The sequence below is a fragment of the Dermacentor variabilis genome, chromosome 4, assembly GCF_050947875.1.
Source record: "Dermacentor variabilis isolate Ectoservices chromosome 4, ASM5094787v1, whole genome shotgun sequence".
In the NCBI taxonomy this organism is placed as follows: Eukaryota; Metazoa; Arthropoda; class Arachnida; order Ixodida; family Ixodidae; genus Dermacentor; species Dermacentor variabilis.
This window is the reverse complement of record NC_134571.1, coordinates 205,690,362-205,709,152: the sequence shown is the minus strand read 5'-3', so window position 1 is coordinate 205,709,152 and position 18,791 is coordinate 205,690,362. Positions and strand designations below refer to the sequence as shown.

At 49.6% G+C, this 18,791-nt stretch overlaps 1 long non-coding RNA gene and 1 pseudogene across 1 annotated transcript in view; one reads left to right on the top strand and one right to left on the bottom strand.

Moving 5' to 3' along the window:
* The window catches only part of LOC142578142 (uncharacterized), a 116,666-nt gene that overhangs the window by 15,327 nt on the left and 82,548 nt on the right, over window positions 1-18,791 (bottom strand). The window lies entirely within an intron of this gene.
* On the top strand, window positions 8,003-8,121 carry LOC142580547 (5S ribosomal RNA; annotated as a pseudogene).

Genomic DNA, 18,791 nt, shown 5'->3' with positions numbered 1-18,791 from the left:
GAAGGGGTGCGAATGGCATACGCCGACTCCAGTGCAAGGCTCATAATTAACAACAAGCTGAGTGCTAGTATACCGGTCCCCCGCACGGGCGTCTGCGAAAGCAGGCGTTTGGTGTGTTGCGACACCACGTACCCGAGCACACGAGGGTTGGCCCCTCCCGCGTGTAGGCATGCACGGCTTAGCCGTGTCTGGGGAAGGGGGGATCCTGGGGGTTGAGCCGATGCTGGGTGTTTGGACCTTTAAGGCCCCCCGGCGGAGGCAACACACCTCTTCGGCCTCGGCTTCACATAGACGGCACCTCCAGACTGACCCACCTGGAGGAAATCGGCAGTCGTATTTTCCTGTCCTCCTCTCCAATCTTCGTCTTTCTCTCTCGCCTTTTTCATCTTTCCTGTCTTCTCATCACTTCTCTTCACTTCCTAGTTTCGCGGCGGCAAGGGTTAAGCTTGTGTGGCTAGCCAGCCTTGGTTATGCTGTATTTGGTTATAGCAGCGATGTACGGCTGGCGTTGGCAGGGTTTCTCTAGCAGGAATTTCTGTCACGTCCTCCTGTTGGGCTCCAAGGTGGGCGGTCCGCATTGCGGCCAAAAACTCAACTGTACCTATGGAAAACGCTTTTCCTAAACTCCCTGAAAGCCCTCAGAAACGAGGGCGCACCGAAGAGGTCTTTCAGTTTTTCGAACGCCAAGTCCACAATTTCCCTCGTTTTCACGTGATCCACGTAGAAAAACCAGCTAAACAAGTGCGAACAATCTCACCGCTCCTTGTATTGAAGACTCTTACCGAAGTTTTTGGTCCAGGATATAAGGCGTCGAGGATGGCTAGCGGTAACCTCCTCTTGGGGCTCCGCGATCAGAAGCAATTTGAGAAACTGCCTAAACTAGTATCATTTGTGGAGACCCAAGTAGTAGTAACCCCGCACCGCACGATGAATACCTCCCGCGGCGTTTTTTCGGACGATGATTTGCTGGAGCTCACTGCGGCTGAGCTCTTGGAGGGCTTCAGTGAACAGAATGTCATAAATGTGAAAAGAATTAAGATGAGGCGAGATGGAAAAGAAATCCAAACCAAACACTCAATAATCACCTTCGGTTCGAGTGTCCTGCCCGAGTCAAGCGAAGCCGGGTACATAAAGCTCCGTGTTAGGCCGTACGTGCCAAATCCTCTCCGATGTTTCAAGTGCCGGCGTTTTGGCCACAATTCGCAGAGCAATTCGAGGCCGCCAAACTTGTGCGACATGCATCGCGCATGAACACACCTCTGAAGTTTGTGAGAATTCTCTCCACCATGTAAACTGTGATGGGGAGCACGCCGCGTACTCGCGGTCGTGTCCATCCTGGCAGAAAGGGACAGAAATCGTAACGATCAAAGTAAAAGAGAATATCTCATTCAAGGAGGCACGCAGACGGGTTTCATATCTGCCCAAGAAAAGTTTTGCCGATGTGACGCGTCAGGGGGCAGCGACACAACGGCCACCTGCGGCTGTCCGACCCACAACCAGCGAGTCGGCAGTTACGCCATCCGCCCCCGCGGCGGTTGCAGCTAGCGCTGCTCCGTCAACCCAGCACACGGGGCCACAGACCCCGAAGGTGGGCGCAGCCGAGGCTGCCCAACCTCCCCGGCCCCTTCCTGCGCTGGCAACAGCCGGCGCAGCCAAATCCCCCAGGGAGCCCCATCGACCTCCGGGCTGGTGGGCGCAGGGGTCTTGCCCTCCAAGGCGGGACCCTCGCTGGTAAATTCTCGCTCGCAAGAGCACGTGTACGGCGCCTCACTAGAGGCAATGGACACTACACCTATCCTCAAGGCGCACCAAGCGCCTAAGGAGCGGCGAGGCTCCCTCGAACGCTCCAGAAAGGGCAAAACCCCGATTACAGGGCCTCGAAAGAGCTCTGTAATCTCAGGCATAACTTCCGGTCCGTACACACAGCACTAATTTACGTTAAATATGTATACACAAATGTTACAATGTAACGTCAGGGGACTCCTACATAACCTCGATGATGTCAAGGAACTCCTGCTTAAATATAATCCAAAAGTGCTGTGCGTCCAAGAGGCCCGTTTAAAACCTACACAGACAGGCTTCCTACCACAATTTAACATTTTCCGCAAAGACCGGCACGATGCTCTCGCTTCGTCCGGTGGTGCCGCTATTATAGTGGATAAGCGTTTAGCATGTCAGGGCTTGGAACTCCGAACGCCTCTTGAGGCAGTTTCGGTCCGAGCTTTAATTTTAGAACTCGGTACAATCTCCTCTGTGTACATACCACCCCACTATTGACTCCAAAGAACAGAATTTCTTAGCCTAATCGATGACTTTCCTGAGCCCTACGTACTCGTTGCGGATTTCAACGCGCACCAATCTCTCTGGGGAGACTTTCGTTGCGATGTAAAAGGCCACTTAATAGAAAATTTTCTTGTTCCTTCAGGCGCATGCTTATTAAATAAAAAGGAGCCGACATTCTATAGCATAGCTCATGTCACGTCCTCTTCGACATATTTAGCTATCTGCTCGGCTACACTTGTACCATGCCTAGAATGGGAGGCGGTTCAAAACCGATATGGGAGTGATCATTTTCCCATCTGCCTCGAAACTTTAGAACAAAATGAATTCCTACCACAACCCCCTCAATCGAAAGTTGCATCCGCAGATTGGAAAAAAATTTGAGGAAATCACCCAGATGCAGCGAAACACTTTTAAAGATTTTAGTGTGAACGATGCTATTGCTTATTTTACCGTTTTTATAATTGACGCTGCAATAGAGTGCATTCCACAAACGAAGGGGACTACAAAAAAGAGGCGCGTGCCATGGTGGAATGAGCAATGCAAGAATGCGCGTAAGGAGCAAAACAAAGCCTGACGTTTACTACGTCAATCTCCAACGGCAGAAAACCTCATCAACTTAAGCACGTGAAATCCAAAGGCAGACGAACGCGTCGTATCGCTAAAAGAGAAAGCTGGGAAAAATACGTCACAAGCATAAATTCCTATACACAAGAAGCAAAAGTCCGGAACAGATTAAGAAAATTAATTTCTCGACAAACCTACAACATGCCATTGGCTGATGATGAAGGCCACAGCCTTCAAGACCTGGCGAACACTCTGGGAGAACACTTCGAGCGAGTTCCTAGCTCTGCGAACTACTCGCAATCATTCCAGCAACATAAACAGATAGCTGAAAGGAAGGCACTGAACCGTAAAGCTAGCGAAAGTGAACCGTACAATCATCCTTTTAGCATTGCTGAGTTCCGAGCTTCCTTGAACGGCTGCACGAAATCGGCACCAGGAGCCGACAGAGTCATGTACATAATGACATAACATCTTCACCCTGACACGCAGATGGCTCTATTGTCTATTTTCAACACTATCTGGGAAACAAACACAAGATATGACAGTCGTGTGTCGCCCCTTTATGGTACGTCTGCTCCATAGCGCAAAAATTGCACCTCTAACATAATGATAAAACATCTTCACCCTGACACGCAGATGGCTCTACTGTCTATTTTCAACACTATCTGGGAAACAGGAGAAATTCCATTGGCATGGAAAGAGGCGATTGTAGTCCCTGTCTTGAAACAAGGTAAAGATCCATCCTCTGTGGCAAGCTACCAGCCCATAGCGCTCACAAGTTGTCTATGTAAGCTATTTGAGAAAATCATAAATCGCAGGCTCTTGCACTTTCTTGAATCAAGAAAGCTCCTTGACCCATATCAGTGTCGTTTTAGGGAAGGACGATCGACGACAGACCACCTCGTTCGCATTGAAGCATATATTCACGACGCGTTCATACATAAACAGTTCTTCCTTTCTGTATTCTTAGACATGGAAAAGGCTTATGATACCTCGTAGCGGTATGGAACTCTACGTGATTTATCGGAAATAGGCATCCGTGGGAAAACGTTTTATGTAACAGAAAGCTATTTATCAAATCGCACGTTCCGTGTTAAAATTGGTAACATCCTCTCGAGGCTATTTCTACAGGAAACTAGGGTACCGCAGGGTGGCGTGCTTAGCTGCACACTTTTCATCATAAAAATGAGTTCTTTGCGCTCATCAATACCACGTAATATATCTTATTCGGTATATGTTGATGACGTTCAGAATGGATTTAAGTCATGTAATCTCGCTATCTGTGAGCGACAAGTACAGCTTTGTCTAAAGAAGGTGTCTAAGTGGGCCGATGAAAATGGCTTTACGTTCAATGTCAGCAAGAGTACCTGTCTTCTTTTTACACAAAAAAGAGGTCTTATAGCAAATCCTGAAGTTGAACTTCAGGGGCAGCACATACCTGTGAGCACAGAACCCAAATTTTTAGGCGTAATTTGAGACACGAAATTAACCTTTATTTCACACCTTAAATACCTCAGAAACAAATGCCTAAAAACCATAAACATTCTTAAAATTTTGTCACACACAACGTGGGGTAGTGATAGGAGATGCATAATGAACCTTTACAAGAGCCCCATTCGAACACGCTTAGATTATGGGGCAATCGTTCATCAATCGGCTAGCCCGAGTGCATTGAAGATGCTAGATCTGGTACATCACCAAGGTATCCGCCTGGCGACCGGTGCCTTCAGTACAAGTCCTGTGGAGAGTCTATACGTTGAAGCTAATGAGTGGTCGCTTTATCTTCAGAGGTCGTATTCAAGTTTTATGTATTTTCTGAAGGTAAATGCAAACCGTGGACTTCGCTCTTACTTAAGTGTAAGCAACATGACATCTGCAACTCTATTTAATAATCGACGGGCACTTAGAGAACCTTTCTCACTGCGCGTACAGAAACTGAGTCAAGAAATGGATATTCCACTTTTTGAAAACCCTCTAATGGCTCCTGTCACGCTATGTCCGCCGTGACAATGGCAGCTCGTTGAGTGTGATACTTCGTTCGTTGAAATAACGAAGAACGCTCCCCAGGTACACATTGAAATGCACCTTCTTGAACTTCAATCGAAGTAATCTTGCCAGGAATTTTACACAGATGCCTAAAAGTCGCATGCCGGCGTTTAGTATGCAGCCGTCGGTCCATCGTTTTCAGACTCTAACGTACTGCACCCAGAAACAAGCATATTCACTGCTGAGGCATATGCTGTACTGACAGCTGTTAAACATATCAAGAAAATGAAATTGCAGAAGGCCATTATATTCACAACTCCTCTACCACATGGTATGGGAATGTCAAGAAAACCCATCGACACCGCCTATCACCGGACCAACCGTCGAGCAGTGGGAGGCACAGCTGACAAGCTCGACCCCTGAAGACCAGCATCGCCTGGTGAGCAGGGCCAAGCTATCAGCTCAGGCCAACGGCATCCTGGACTAGGGACGCCGCCCACCTCGGACGATTTTACCGTCGGCTCATTTCAACTAATAAAGTTTATTCCTCCTCCTCCTCCCTTAGTGTCGTAAGATCTCTAATGTCACTCCAGAAACGCAACAATCCTGCACTCAATGAGCTATATTCGGTCCTGTGCACAGCATATACATCTAATGAGCACGTCATAGTATGTTGGGTACCTGGGCACAGAGGCATTAAGGGCAACATGCTTGCAGATCAAATTGCCACATCCATTGCAACGAAAGCTGGCAGCTGTTCCGTAGGTATCCCTGCCTCAGACTTAAAGCCGTTTTTGCGCAAAAAACTTCGAAGGCATTGGCAACACAAGTGGGACACCGAAACCTCGAGTAAACTCCATTTGATCGAGCCACAATTAGGAAACTTGCCGCCGATAACGAAAATAAGGCGAATCGAGGTCATTTTCTGCCGCCTTCGGATAGGTCATGCGTATGGCACACACTCTTATCTCTTGACCGGTAACGAACCTCCCATATACTGTAGATGTGGCGAGACACTAACCGTCCTCCATGTCTTGCTGGAGTATAGAGAAATGGAAACTGAAAGGAAAAAACACTTCCCTCTAGCCTACCAACAGAACATTCCTTTTCATCCTGCAATGTTGCTTGGTGCTGACCCATTTTTTCACAGAAAGTCAGTTTTTAACTTTCTGCAAGATGTTAATTCATTGCAAGTTATAGGCCGAAGAGATTCGTAGCACAGCATCTTACCAGACGCTGCTGCTGCGATAATAGTATTTTGTAGAGCACGTGCCTACAGGCCCTTGCATTTAAGGGCACCTTGAGGCAATAGTGCTATTGGCATTTACATATTTTATTTCCTCCTTCCATCAGAACATATCTTTTAAATTCATAGTACATCTGAAAAGTCATTGTGACAATTTTAATAGATATATATTTATTTTACGATTGTTTTAGGTCCCTATACAGCCAGGTTCCATTGTTATAGCCAACCACGACGTCATTGATCATTATTTGCGTCACTGACTCCATTAAAACATTGCTTGGCGCTCTTTGGCCATGGGTGGCCCTTGCGCCATAAAAACCCACATATAATCATCATCATCATCAGTATACCGGTTCGGTCGAATGTGCGTCAGGGATGCCCGGCCTCGCCCTTGCTTTTGGCCATATTTTTAGAGCCATTCTGTCTAAAGGTGTTGCACAATGAGAAGGTCAATTGATTACAACTTTATTTGCACGAAGTTAAAATCCTGTCATATGCTGATGACATGGCGATCTTTTGTGGCGACCTAGACAGCATTGTGGCGGAAGCGAAAGATGCAAAAAGGTTCTGTAGACTTACTGGCAGTGCCATAAGCTGGCAGAACAGCATCGGTTTTTGGCACGGAGAATGGGAAAGTACGCCAGCTTTTGTGGAAAACATCAAATTCATTGAGAGGCCGTCTATTTATCTCGGAGTCCCATTTGAACACTACCACCATGCAAATACGCATTGGGCAGGTGAAATAGAATAAGTCAAAGCACAGACGGTGAAGTGGGGTGGGCACAACCTGTCTATGTTCGGATGCGCAACAGTGTGTAATTTGTTTCTGGTAGCAAAGGTGTTCTACCTACGGCAAGTTCTATGTATGTCTAGAGTATGCGTGCAGGGATCGTGGGGATCGTCATGGGAGCGGACAACTCGTTTAAATTTGTTCTATCCATTGCGCAAAGGGGGATTGGGCCTATCTCATTTATTTCTGAAGCAGCTAGTTTCAAAGTTTGCTTTTCTACGACAACAAAGAGATGTTTTTGCGGTCCGTAATTCAATGGCGATTGCGTGATGCGTTGCTTGATTACATTGTGACGTCACATGCTGGACCTAAGGAAGCGATTAAAGGTTTCTGGTCAGAGGTGGTGAACGCTTATCTCCTCCTCAGGGCCCATTTTCCCGTAGATTACTTGCATACTGCAAAACGAAAACGATTGTATAAAGACTCACTAGATATTATGTGCCCAGTGCCTGTGTACCGAGCTCTGTATCATTTAGGCCGAGAAAAGGATGTATTGAACCTGGTCAAAAAGATGCCTGTGAAGGCGACCACGAAATAATTTTTCTTAATAATTTTTCTTCTGTTTACACACTGTTTTGTACGCTCCCTGTCAAGCCGTGGCTCCAAGAGAAAGAATTCTTCCTTCCCTGGGGCGTTAACTGCAACATTAGCCAAAAGCCTGAAACAATGGGGCACGTATTCCTAGACTGCTGGGATTCAGTATTTCTGTGGGACATTCTCTAGCGAACAATTCAGAAGAATTTTCCATTAACGAATTTTGGTATTAAATTCCTGCCGCTGACTGACCTAGAGGGCGTGCCGTGTGATATGGTGATGCTCCTCTGTATGCACAGCGTGTGGAAGACTTGGATGGCTGCAAGAAATCAGGAGATAGATCCTAGACCAGCCAGAGGTTATTTCATTGAAAATATTACTTATGTGCGCGAAGTGTTAAAAACCCAAACAGAGCCACCACACTGGCTGCCTATCTTTGATCAGCAAGCGACGATTAAGCAATTTTAACCAAGCTCTACATTTGAATATTCAGCGATTTCATTTTTTTTTACATCACAGCATCTGTTGAATTCAGAGATTGAATACGTGTCTTGCATATCAGTATATGTACATTTCTCAAAACAGGAAATAAAGGAAAGAAAATCGGCCATACCATGCTCAATACGCCGGTTCTCGTCCAATCCCCGAAGCTAAGCAGCATTGGGCTCGGTCAGTACTTGGGAGGGAGACCACCTGGGAACACCGAGTGCTGATGGCACCCTTCTTTTTGCTTTTTATTGCCTGATTGTGTGACCATTTTTTTTCTTTTACACTAGCGTGTGGGTGGTTGCATTTACTGTTACTTACGTTCAACTGGAGCCGGCTGGTAGAGCCAACGTCGAACTGCAAAAACAACATGCAGGCCACTACGCGATTGTACGCGGAGTGACGGTTGTAACCGCGAGCTGAGCGGTCAGCAGAATCGTGGGCTCCAGTGGAGTAGCGACAGCGGCCACTTTTGGCCGCAGAAACAGCCTAAACGACGATAAGGATGATGCATTAATTTTGCCGCAACTGCCTAAAGAACAAGTGGTGATTAATACGTCTTTTTGCACGGTGATGTACGTTCGAGACAGTACAAGGTGGAAGATTTCAGGGACGCCCTTCTGCCGACGTGCCTACTGCCTGTGATATGCATAGGGGCGTACCAGATCAACCACGTCTGGGCAGTGACCATCAGCGATGCGACTGCCACAAAAAGGATGCTGGACTTAAGGAACTTCAAGTTAAGGGACGATGGTGTGTCATCGTTCACCCGTAAGATCAGTAGGTGAAGCTAAGGCTTCACTGGCTGCTCTATGGCGTTGCCGACGAGGACGTCCGGACGGCATTCGCGGCTTTCGGCAAGGTGGAGGAGGTGAGCGGGGAGCGGTGGCGCTTCGAAGGCATGGGAACAAAGACCTCAACCACCAGGACCGTCATTCTGAAATTGAAAAGTGGCGTGAAAATGGAAGACCTGCCTCATCAGATCGGCGTCGGCGGGGAGTTGGCCTTGGTCGTCGTGCCCGGTCGAACAATGCAGTGCCTGCGCTGTCATGGCACGGGACACGTCCGCCGTGAGTGCAGAGTCCCCGGCTGTTCTCTATGCAGACGTTTCTGCCATGTCGACGCTGACTGCGTCAAGTCCTATGCCGCTGTGACAGGCCCACCAGCGATTGACGTGGCGGTAGAGCACGTGAAGGACGTGGCCGAGGCGGAGGAAGCGGCTAAAGGAACCAGTGACATGGTGTCGAAAGCGACAAGTAGTGGGACGACGACTCTGGAGGTAGACGGCAACGTGGCTGAGGCTACTCAAAAGCCGAGTAGAACAGAACACGTCGCTACGACCGTGGGGGCAGGCCACGGGAAGCGTCAGTGAAGACGCACCTGACGACGCGACCGCAATGCAGTAGGGCGAGGTCGTCACCGACGATGACCGTACTGGGGCTCTTCCTGCTTCCATCAAGCGCACCTACGACCAGACGAGGACCACGAGGATCGGGCGACGAGCACCAGGGAGGGACCGCCGACGGAGGCGCCTCATGGGAGGCGGATGGACTACAAACCAAAGCCCAATGTAACGCCTGAAAAGAAGCCTGTCGAGAAAGCGGCCACGCCTAAGGACACCAACAAGACGGGATGACCCGGAGGCGGCTAGCCGAGGGCTAGTCGTGAGCGGTAAGCACCATGCTACGGGCGTACTTTCCTTTTAGATCAAGATGGCTCAAATACCGTCCTTTAGTAATGCCACATTAAACGTGAGAGGGCTGGTGGCTCTACGGTTGGTCAGGTCCTATGGTTGGTCACTGACCACGACATAGACATACTAGCCATCCAGGAAACTAAGGTTGAAGGAGCGGAGGACACAGGGAGCATGGTGCGACGTTTCACGACTACATATTTTGCGCTGGTTAGCCATGCGGTAGGCACGGCTGGAGGGTGCGTTCTTCTTGTGAAGAAGCTGCCTGGACGCCAGATTCAAAGTATTTTTTCTTGTCAGGAAGGATTGTCGTTTGTGATAATGTTATGTGTGATGCTGAGTTCCGCGTCACATGCGTATATGCGCCGAATTCAGCAGATAAGCGCGTGCTCTCTTTTTCGAACCTTTCACAATATGTTTGTTGTAATATTGACACGTGTACTTATCTTTATCGGGCGACCACGTTTCGCCGACTAACAAATGTAATCGAACAGCGCGGGACGCGCCTGCATGTATACGAAATTTCTGGAAAGTTATCGATGCTTCTACCCGGCTGTCTGTTGTCGCCGAACCTTATGTTATCTGATTTCATCACCTGACGCGAATGGTATAGAACTTTGTGGAAGGCCCGTGGGTCCGAACGATTAGTCTGGAACATTCGACGACTGCTCTATAAGAGCCGACGCACTTGACCCGCTGATCAGATTTTCGACGATCGCCGACCGTGTTCGGCGCTATCGTTGTGCTATAAGTGTAGCCTGTTTTGTGGGCACAGGTTCGCCCAATAAAAGTTAGTTTTGTCGTTCACAGTATTGCTACTGTGTTATTCAACGTCACCACCACGTGACATCTGGTGGAGGTGCTTGTGCGTTCATGTACCGAACGCCCCCGCAAAGCCGCAGAATGCAAGGACTGCCTCCAGAGCACGGACTTCTACCTGAGTCGACAAAGAAGATCGTGGTCAAAGCAACCGCAATGGCTGCCCCAGCGTCCCCCGTTATCCTACAACAACCTCGGGACCCACCGACCTTCCATGGAGGAGCGACTGAAGACCCAGAATGCTGGCTGGAGACCAACGAGCGAATCGCGACGTTTAACAACTGGGACTCCGACGACAAGCTGCGGCATGTATACTTTGCCTTAAAAGATGCCGCCAGAACGTGGTTTGAGAACCAGGAGTCGACCTTGACGACATGGGACCTCTTCCGTAGCGGCGTCCTGCGCACCTTTACGAGCGTCGTGCGCAAGGATAGGGCCGAAGCCATGCTGGACGCCCGAGTGCAGCTACCTAACGAGAACGTTGCCATCTTCACGGAAGAAATGAACCGTCTCTTCCGCCACGCCGACCCGGATATGCCCGAGGAGAAGAAAGTCCGCCTTCTCATGCGTGGTGTGAAGGAAGAACTCTTCGGCGCAATGATACGAAGCCCACCTAAGACCGTAGAATAGTTCCTTCGCGAGGCCACTAGCATTGAGAAGACACTCGAAATGCGCAACCGGAAATTCAACCACCGTACAAGCTCTACCCACTACGCCGGAATTCAATCACTGGCCACGGACGATCTGCGCGAGGCCATCAGGGCGAGTGTTCGCGAAGAACTGCGCAAGTTCTTGCCTTCGTCGCAGCCTCAAGTGGCCTCGATCGCCGACATCGTGAAAGAAGAGGTGAACCGATCGCTTGGAGTTCCTGAGGTGCAACCAGAATCACCACAGCCCCAGCCGGAAGCGATGACCTACGCCGCCGTCGCACGCCGTCAAGGCACCCCTCCGCAACCGCGCCAGGGCCCTGTAACGCCGCAACTCCGTCGTCCGCCGCCGCCGCCACCGGCACGCCCACCCGTCGCCCACCGCCCGCTCTGCTATCACTGCGGAGAAACCGGCCATGTGTACCGCCGATGCCCATACCGCGACTTGGGACTGAGAGGGTTCGCCGTCAACGCGCCGCGTCCACAGCTTGGCGAGCGCCCACGTGACATCGCCGATTACCTCGCCGCTACTCAGTGGAGCCCTCGACGGCCGTCCCGTTCGCCGTCACCAGGCCGCTACCTGTCGCCGCAGCGCCGATCATGCACCGGCCCAGCCCACGGCCGCTCTACGAGCCCATATCCGGAAAACTAAAAGCAGTAACCGATGGAGGTGCGGTTGCTGTTCGTCGAACTGACGAAGATCCTCCGCCGCCGACGAAGACGCCGAAGAGACAATCTCGACGACATAACAACGACGACACACCGCCGTCCCAACGAAGTTAGGAAGCCAAGACTACACCGACGGAAGACGACTTGACGACGCGACGTTCCAGCTTCAGTTCAACACGACGCAGCCGTGATCCGACGCCAAGACCTAACTGCAACGCCAGACAAAGAACCACCGACCTCGACGTGCTTCTCGACGGCCACGCAGTTACCGCCTTAGTGGACACAGGGGCTGATTACTCCGTCATGAGTGGACACATCGCCGCCCAGTTGAAGAAAGTTAAAACTGCATGGGAAGGCCCTCAAATTCGCACCGCTGGAGGACACCTGATAACGCCGACTGGAATCTGCACAGCAAGAATAACCATTCATGACCGGACTTACCCTGCCATCTTCGTTATCCTCCAACAGTGTTCACGAGACGTCATTCTCGGTATGGACTTCCTGAACCAACACGGCGCAATCATCGACCTGAAGTCGAAGTCAATAACGCTGTCGGAAGATAAACCGATACCGCCGGAGAGCCTCGGTAGTCACCACGGTGCTCGAAGATCAAGTAAGCATCCCGCCTCGCTCCAGCATTGTTATTTCGGTCGGCATCAAAATACCCGCTGACGTAGAAGGTGTCATCGAAGGCGACCAACGTCTACTGCTAGACCGTGAAATTTGCGTCGCAAGAGGGATCGCTCGACTGCATGGAGGGAAAACTGAAGTGTTGCTGACAAACTTCAGCCAGGAGTTCAAGCACACCAACAAGGGTATGACGATCGCGTACATCGAGGAAATTCTGGAAGCCAGTAATGCGTTTGTCCTCTCGGATTCCGCAGCATCTACCCCGACGATCATTGTTCCCGAACCAGACTACGACATTAATCCAAGTCTCCCCGTGATTAAGCAACAGCAGCTCAGAAGTCTGCTCCGACGATACAAAGGCTGCTTTTCGACGTCATCGAGGATTCGACAAACACCAGTCGCCAAGCATCGCATAATCACCGAGGAGTACGCTCGACCACTCCGCCAGAGCCCTTACCGAGTTTCGCCGCGAGAACGAGAAGCTATAAGACAACAAGTCGACGAAATGCTGTGCGACGACATCATCCAGCCGTCGAAAAGCCCGTGGGCATCCCCTGTTGTCCTGGTGAGAAAAAGGATAGAACCCTACGTTTCTGCGTCGATTATCGTCGTCTGAACAAGATCACGAAGAAGGACGTATACCCCCTCCCACGGATAGACGACGCATTGGATCGGCTCTGCAACGCTAAATACTTCTCCTCGATGGACCTCAAGTCTAGCTATTGGCAAATAGAAGTCGACGAAAGAGATCGCGAGAAAACCGCCTTCATCACCCCCGACGGCCTCTACGAGTTCAAGGTTATGCCATTTGGACTGACTGTGCTCAGCGCCTGCAACGTTCCAGCGCGTGATGGACATGGTTTTAGCAGGATTGAAGTGGCAGACATGTCTCGTTTACTTGGATGACGTCGTTGTATTCGCCGGAAATTTCGACGATCGCCTTAGGCGGCTTGCCACAGTACTAGAGGCCATCAAGTCATGAGGGCTCACTCAGAAGCCAGAAAAGTGCCGCTTCGCTTACGATGAGCTTCTGTTCCTAGGCCACGTCATCAGCAAGTCTGGAGTCCGCCCTGACCCGCATAAGACCACTGCCATCGCAAAGTTCCCGCAGCCCACCGACAAGAAGGCAGTGCGTAGATTTCTTGGCATGTTTGCCTACTGCAGGCGATTTGTCAAGGACTTTTCACGCATCGCTGACACACAGCCGCTGACACAGCTAACTAAATGTGATGTCGAGTTCAAGTGGGAAACGCCACAGGCCGACGCATTTCAAGAACTCAAACGATGCATGCAGTCACCGCCCATACTTGCACACTGCGACGAGCACGCAGATACCGAAATCCACACTGACGCCAGTAGCCTAGGCCTCGGTGCCGTCCTAGTCCAGAGAAAAGATGGACATGAACACATGATAGCTTACGCTAGCCGGTCGTCGTCAAAAGCGGAAGGCAATTATTCTATAACCGAAAAGGAATGCCTCGCCATCGTTTGGGCTACAGCGAAATTTCGCCCTTACCTATATGGCAGGCCATTCAATGTGGTCAGCGACCATCACGGGTTGTGTTGGCTAGCTAACTTAAAGGACCCTTCAGGACGACTGGCACGGTGGAGCCTCAGACTACAAGAATACGACATCACTGTAACATACAAGTCTGGACGAAAACACTCAGATGCTGATTGCCTATCCCGCGCCCCCATTGACCCGCCGCCGCAAAATGACGAGGATGACGACGCCTTCCTTGGAATAATAAGCGCGGAAGGCTTCGCCGAACAGCAGCGATGAGACCCGGAGCTAAAAGCCCTAGTCGAGTATTTGGAAGGGCACACCGACGTTGTCCCTAGGGCATTTAAGCGTGGATTGTCTTCGTTCACGCTACAAAACAACCTGCTCGTGAAGAACTTCTCACCAGTCCGCGCCAGCTACCTTCTTGTTGTACCGTCAGCGCTGCGTCCAGAAATATTGCACGCCCTACACGGCGACCCAACCGCTGGGCACCTCGGATTCTCCCGGACGCTGTCGAGAATACAGGAAAGGTATTACTGGCCGCGTTTGACCGCCGACGTTGCCCATTACGTCAAGACATGCCGAGAGTGTCAGCGACGCAAGACACCACCAACAAGGCCAGCAGGATTACTACAGCCGATCGAACCTCCTCACCGACCATTCCAGCAGATTGGGATGGATTTGTTGGGGCCGTTTCCGATGTCAACATCCGGGAATAAGTAGATCGTCGTGGCGACGGACTATCTCACCCGCTTTGCTGAAACTAAAGCTCTACCAAAAGGCAGCGCAGCCGAAGTGGCGAAATTTTTCGTCGAGAACATCCTGCTGCGACATGGTGCCCCAGAAGTCCTCATCATCGACAGAGGAACGGCTTTTACAGCAGAGCTCGTTCAAGCCATTCTGCAGTACAGCCAGACAAGCCACGGGAGGACAACTCCCTACCATCCGCAGACGAATGGTCTCACGGAACGCCTGAACAAGACCCTCGCCGACATGCTGGCAATGTACGTCGACGTCCAGCACAAGGCGTGGGACGCGGCCCTGCCGTATGTAACCTTCGCTTACAACACGGCGGTGCAAGAAACAACACAGATCACGCCGTTTAAGCTGGTTTACGGCAGGAACCCGACGACGACGCTCGACGCCATGCTGCCCCACGTCACTGACGAAGAGAATGTTGACGTCGCTAGCTATCTACAGCGCGCCGAAGAAGCCCGACAGCTCGCCCGCCTACGGATCAAGAACCAACAGAGGACCGACAGCCGACACTACAACCTCCGACGACGCTTCGTCGAGTACCAGCCCGGCGACCGTGTTTGGGTTTGGACACCGATACGCCGACGAGGACTGAGTGAGAAACTATTGCGCCGCTATTTCGGACCCTACAAGGTCATTCGACGTATTGGCGCACTGGACTATGAGGTCGTGCCAGACGGAATTTCGCATTCACAGCGGCGCCATGGACGATCTGAAGTGGTCCACGTGGTGCGTCTGAAACCCTTTTACGGACGCTGACGAACTTCCTTATTTTTGTTTACTTTGTTACGGGTGTTTTTCTTTATTACTTTCATTTGTATGCAGCATCGGGTCGATGTTTTTAAGAGGGGGGTATTGACACGTGTACTTATCTTTATCGGGCGACCAAGTTTCGCCGCCTAACAAATGTAACCGAACAGCGCGGGACGCGCCTGCATGTATCCAAAGTTTCCGGAAAGTTATCGATGCTTCTACCCGGCTGTCTGTTGTCGCCGAACCTTATGTTATCTGATTTCATCACCTGACGCGAATGGTGTAGAACTTTGTGGAAGGCCCGTGGGTCCGAACGATTAGTCTGGAACATTCGACGACTGCTCTATAAAAGCCGACGCGCTTGACCCGCTGATCAGATTTTCGACGATCGCCGATCGTGTTCGCCGCTATCGTTGTGCTATAAGTGTAGCCTGTTTTGTGGGCACAGGTTCGCCCAATAAAAGTTAGTTTTGTCGTTCACAGTATTGCTACTGTGTTATTCAACGTCACACCACGTGACAATATGCGCGTGATACTGTTATGTTACTTTGTGTGTTGAGTGCTAGAGACAGAGTCAATAAGGCAGGTGTGCGTGACCCAAGCAGTCAAGTGATATGTAAACAAATATGCGAAATATGTCTGGAAGGGGGGCGTCAAGTGAATTTACACGTTTTCACGGCAGCAGCCATGCGCGTTTGGACCGAATGTACATTTCATTGGATACAATTCCAAGATGCCACGGTTATTGTGCAGTACCAGTGTCGTTTTCAGATCACTGCCTGGTGAAATGTAACGTAGGTATAATGAAAAGGAGACATGTATTTAAATGGGATATGTGGAAAATTAATGCCTTGTTACTAAATGACCAGCCCTTTCTACAGGTAGTACGGGATGTGGTTAATGAAGCTCAATGTGATGCAGCGGGAAAAATCGTCGAGAAGTAGGAATGTTTTAAACAAAAGGTTAAAATGAAACCGATAGAAAGATCCAGTTGCAAAACATTTGAGAGGGAAATGAAAGAAAGGGTTTCAGAACACTGCTTGGGCAGCTGCTAACGCTTGAGTGCAGAGCGCCTGGTGCGTACGACGACGATGTGTGAAACGTCAAAGAAAAACTTGAACTGTTTGACAAGGAACGCTATCAACGTGCCATCGTACGAGCACGAGCAGATGCACTAGTGGCAGGGGAGACGCCCACGAAAAGCGCGCTCGCTTTAGAGAAGGCGTATGGACGAAGAAACAATGTCGACCAGATCTTAGTGATCGGGAATGTCGTTGAAGACAGTGATAGCATTCGGCGCGCCTTCTTTGAGTACTACCAGTTGCTCTTCGCATTACAGGAAGCGAATGTTGAGAGTTTTAAAGCAGGTTTTCTGCACCGCATGCCACGTTTGAGTGATGACGTTAAAAAGCGATTAGAATAAAAAATAATGGAGAGGGAAGTCGAAAAGGCAGTCGGCGATTTGAACTTGGGTAAATCACCGGGACCTGATAGACTCAGCGCGAGTCTATATAAAGCCTTTAAAAGAGAGCCGGCGCCTTTGCTAGCACACGTATTTAATAATGCGTACGAGAAGAAATCATTACCACCTTACTTTGGAAAACGCACACTATTCTAATACCGAAGAGGGATCAAATAAACAAACTCAGATTCGTGTCATCCTACTGGCCAATTTCACTAACTAACGTCGATGATAAAATATTTACGAAGATTTTACCTAGCAGGCTTCAAGGCGTCATCAAAGAAACAGTCGCAGACGATCAAACTTGTGGCATCAAAGGGCGATCTATATTTTCGAACATCCATGAGTTGCGGTGCGTGCTCGAGTGCAGTTACGTCACCGGTGGCGGCGTTGCAGTTCTTCAGTTCGATCTGGAGAAAGCGTTCGATTGTGTCGCTCACGTTATTTTGTTTGCCATCTTGGATCATGTTAATGTCGGTTCCATGATCACTGAGGGCGTGGCCTAGGCGTACCAGTATTGATGATGATGATGAATTTGTTGTTTTATGGCGCAAGGATCAATTATGGCCAAAGAGCGCCAGCTCAGTGTTCATGGATTTGCAGTGTGTAGATGAATTCCCTAAGTTATTGTGACGTAGCTGCACATGGGCCTAAAAGCGATCTCCGTAAAGTGCATAAAAGCTATATCTAATAAAATTAGGGCAATGACTAATGAGTACTACTAAGAACACAAAAGATACATTGTGATAGATTCATCATATTTTAAAATACATGTACGCGAACGTTTGCAAGACGCACTACTGCCTTAGAGAGCCCTTGGAACGGAAGCGCCTGAAGTCATGTGCTGTACAAAAATAAATTGTCGCAGCGGCATCCTCTGGAGAGAGGATCTGCTACAAACTTGTAGGGCTAACAACATGTAAGACAACATCGTTTAAGAAACTTAGGACTGCTCTGGTGTCAAACAGCGGTTCTGTACCAAGAAACATTAGAGGATGAAGGGAGATGTGCTGCCGGTATGCTAGGGGAAAGTGTTTTTTTCTCTCTGTTTCTGCTTCCCGACATTCCAGGAGGTCGTGGAGGACGGTGAGCCTTTCACCGCATCTACCGCAGGATGGTGGCTCATATTCAGTTAACAGGAAACTGTGTGTGGCATATGTGTGTCCTATTCTGAGACGACAGAATAGGACTTCTGTACGTCGTGTTTTTATGACGGAGGACCAATAACCCAATTTTGGCTTAATCAAGTCAAGCTTATTATTTGTTTCAGCGCCCCATAAGCGCTGCCAGTGGCTTCTGAGTTTCTTTTGGATGAAAGGCTTTAGATATAAGGCACGTATTCCTATGATAGGATGGATATCTTGTGAAGCAATTGATGTGGAAATTTGGTCAGCCAGCATATTACCCTCAATGCCCCTATGTCCAGGTATCCGGCATATTATGATTTGCTGCTGAGATATGTACGATGTGCAAATGACGGAATAAAGCTGGGTAAGTACAGGGTTTCGATGACTGCGGAGGAACATTAGGGATTTTACGACGCTTAGAGAGTCCGTGAATATAATGGCGTTGTGCAACTTTGCTTTCTTGATTTGTTTACCAGCAGATAGAATTGCATATGCTTCCGTGGTGAATATGCTTGTTTCCGGATGCAGTCCATTGGACTCAGAGAAGGATGGTCCGATTGCAGCATAAAAACACGCCGGCATGTCACTCAGAAGCGTCAGTGTAAAACTCTATGCACGAGTACTTCGACTGAAGTTCCAAGAAATGCATTCGAATATGCGCCTCTGGGGCGTGCTTCGTCACCTCTACCAATGAAGTATCGCATTCTATGGGCTTCCACTGCCATGGCGGCAATGGCTTAGCTGGGACCATCAGGTTTTGCTGTAGAATTGAGACTTGCATTTCCTCAGAAAGCTTTCTAATGCGCAGAGAGAATGGTTCGCTAGCTGCAGGTCGATTATTA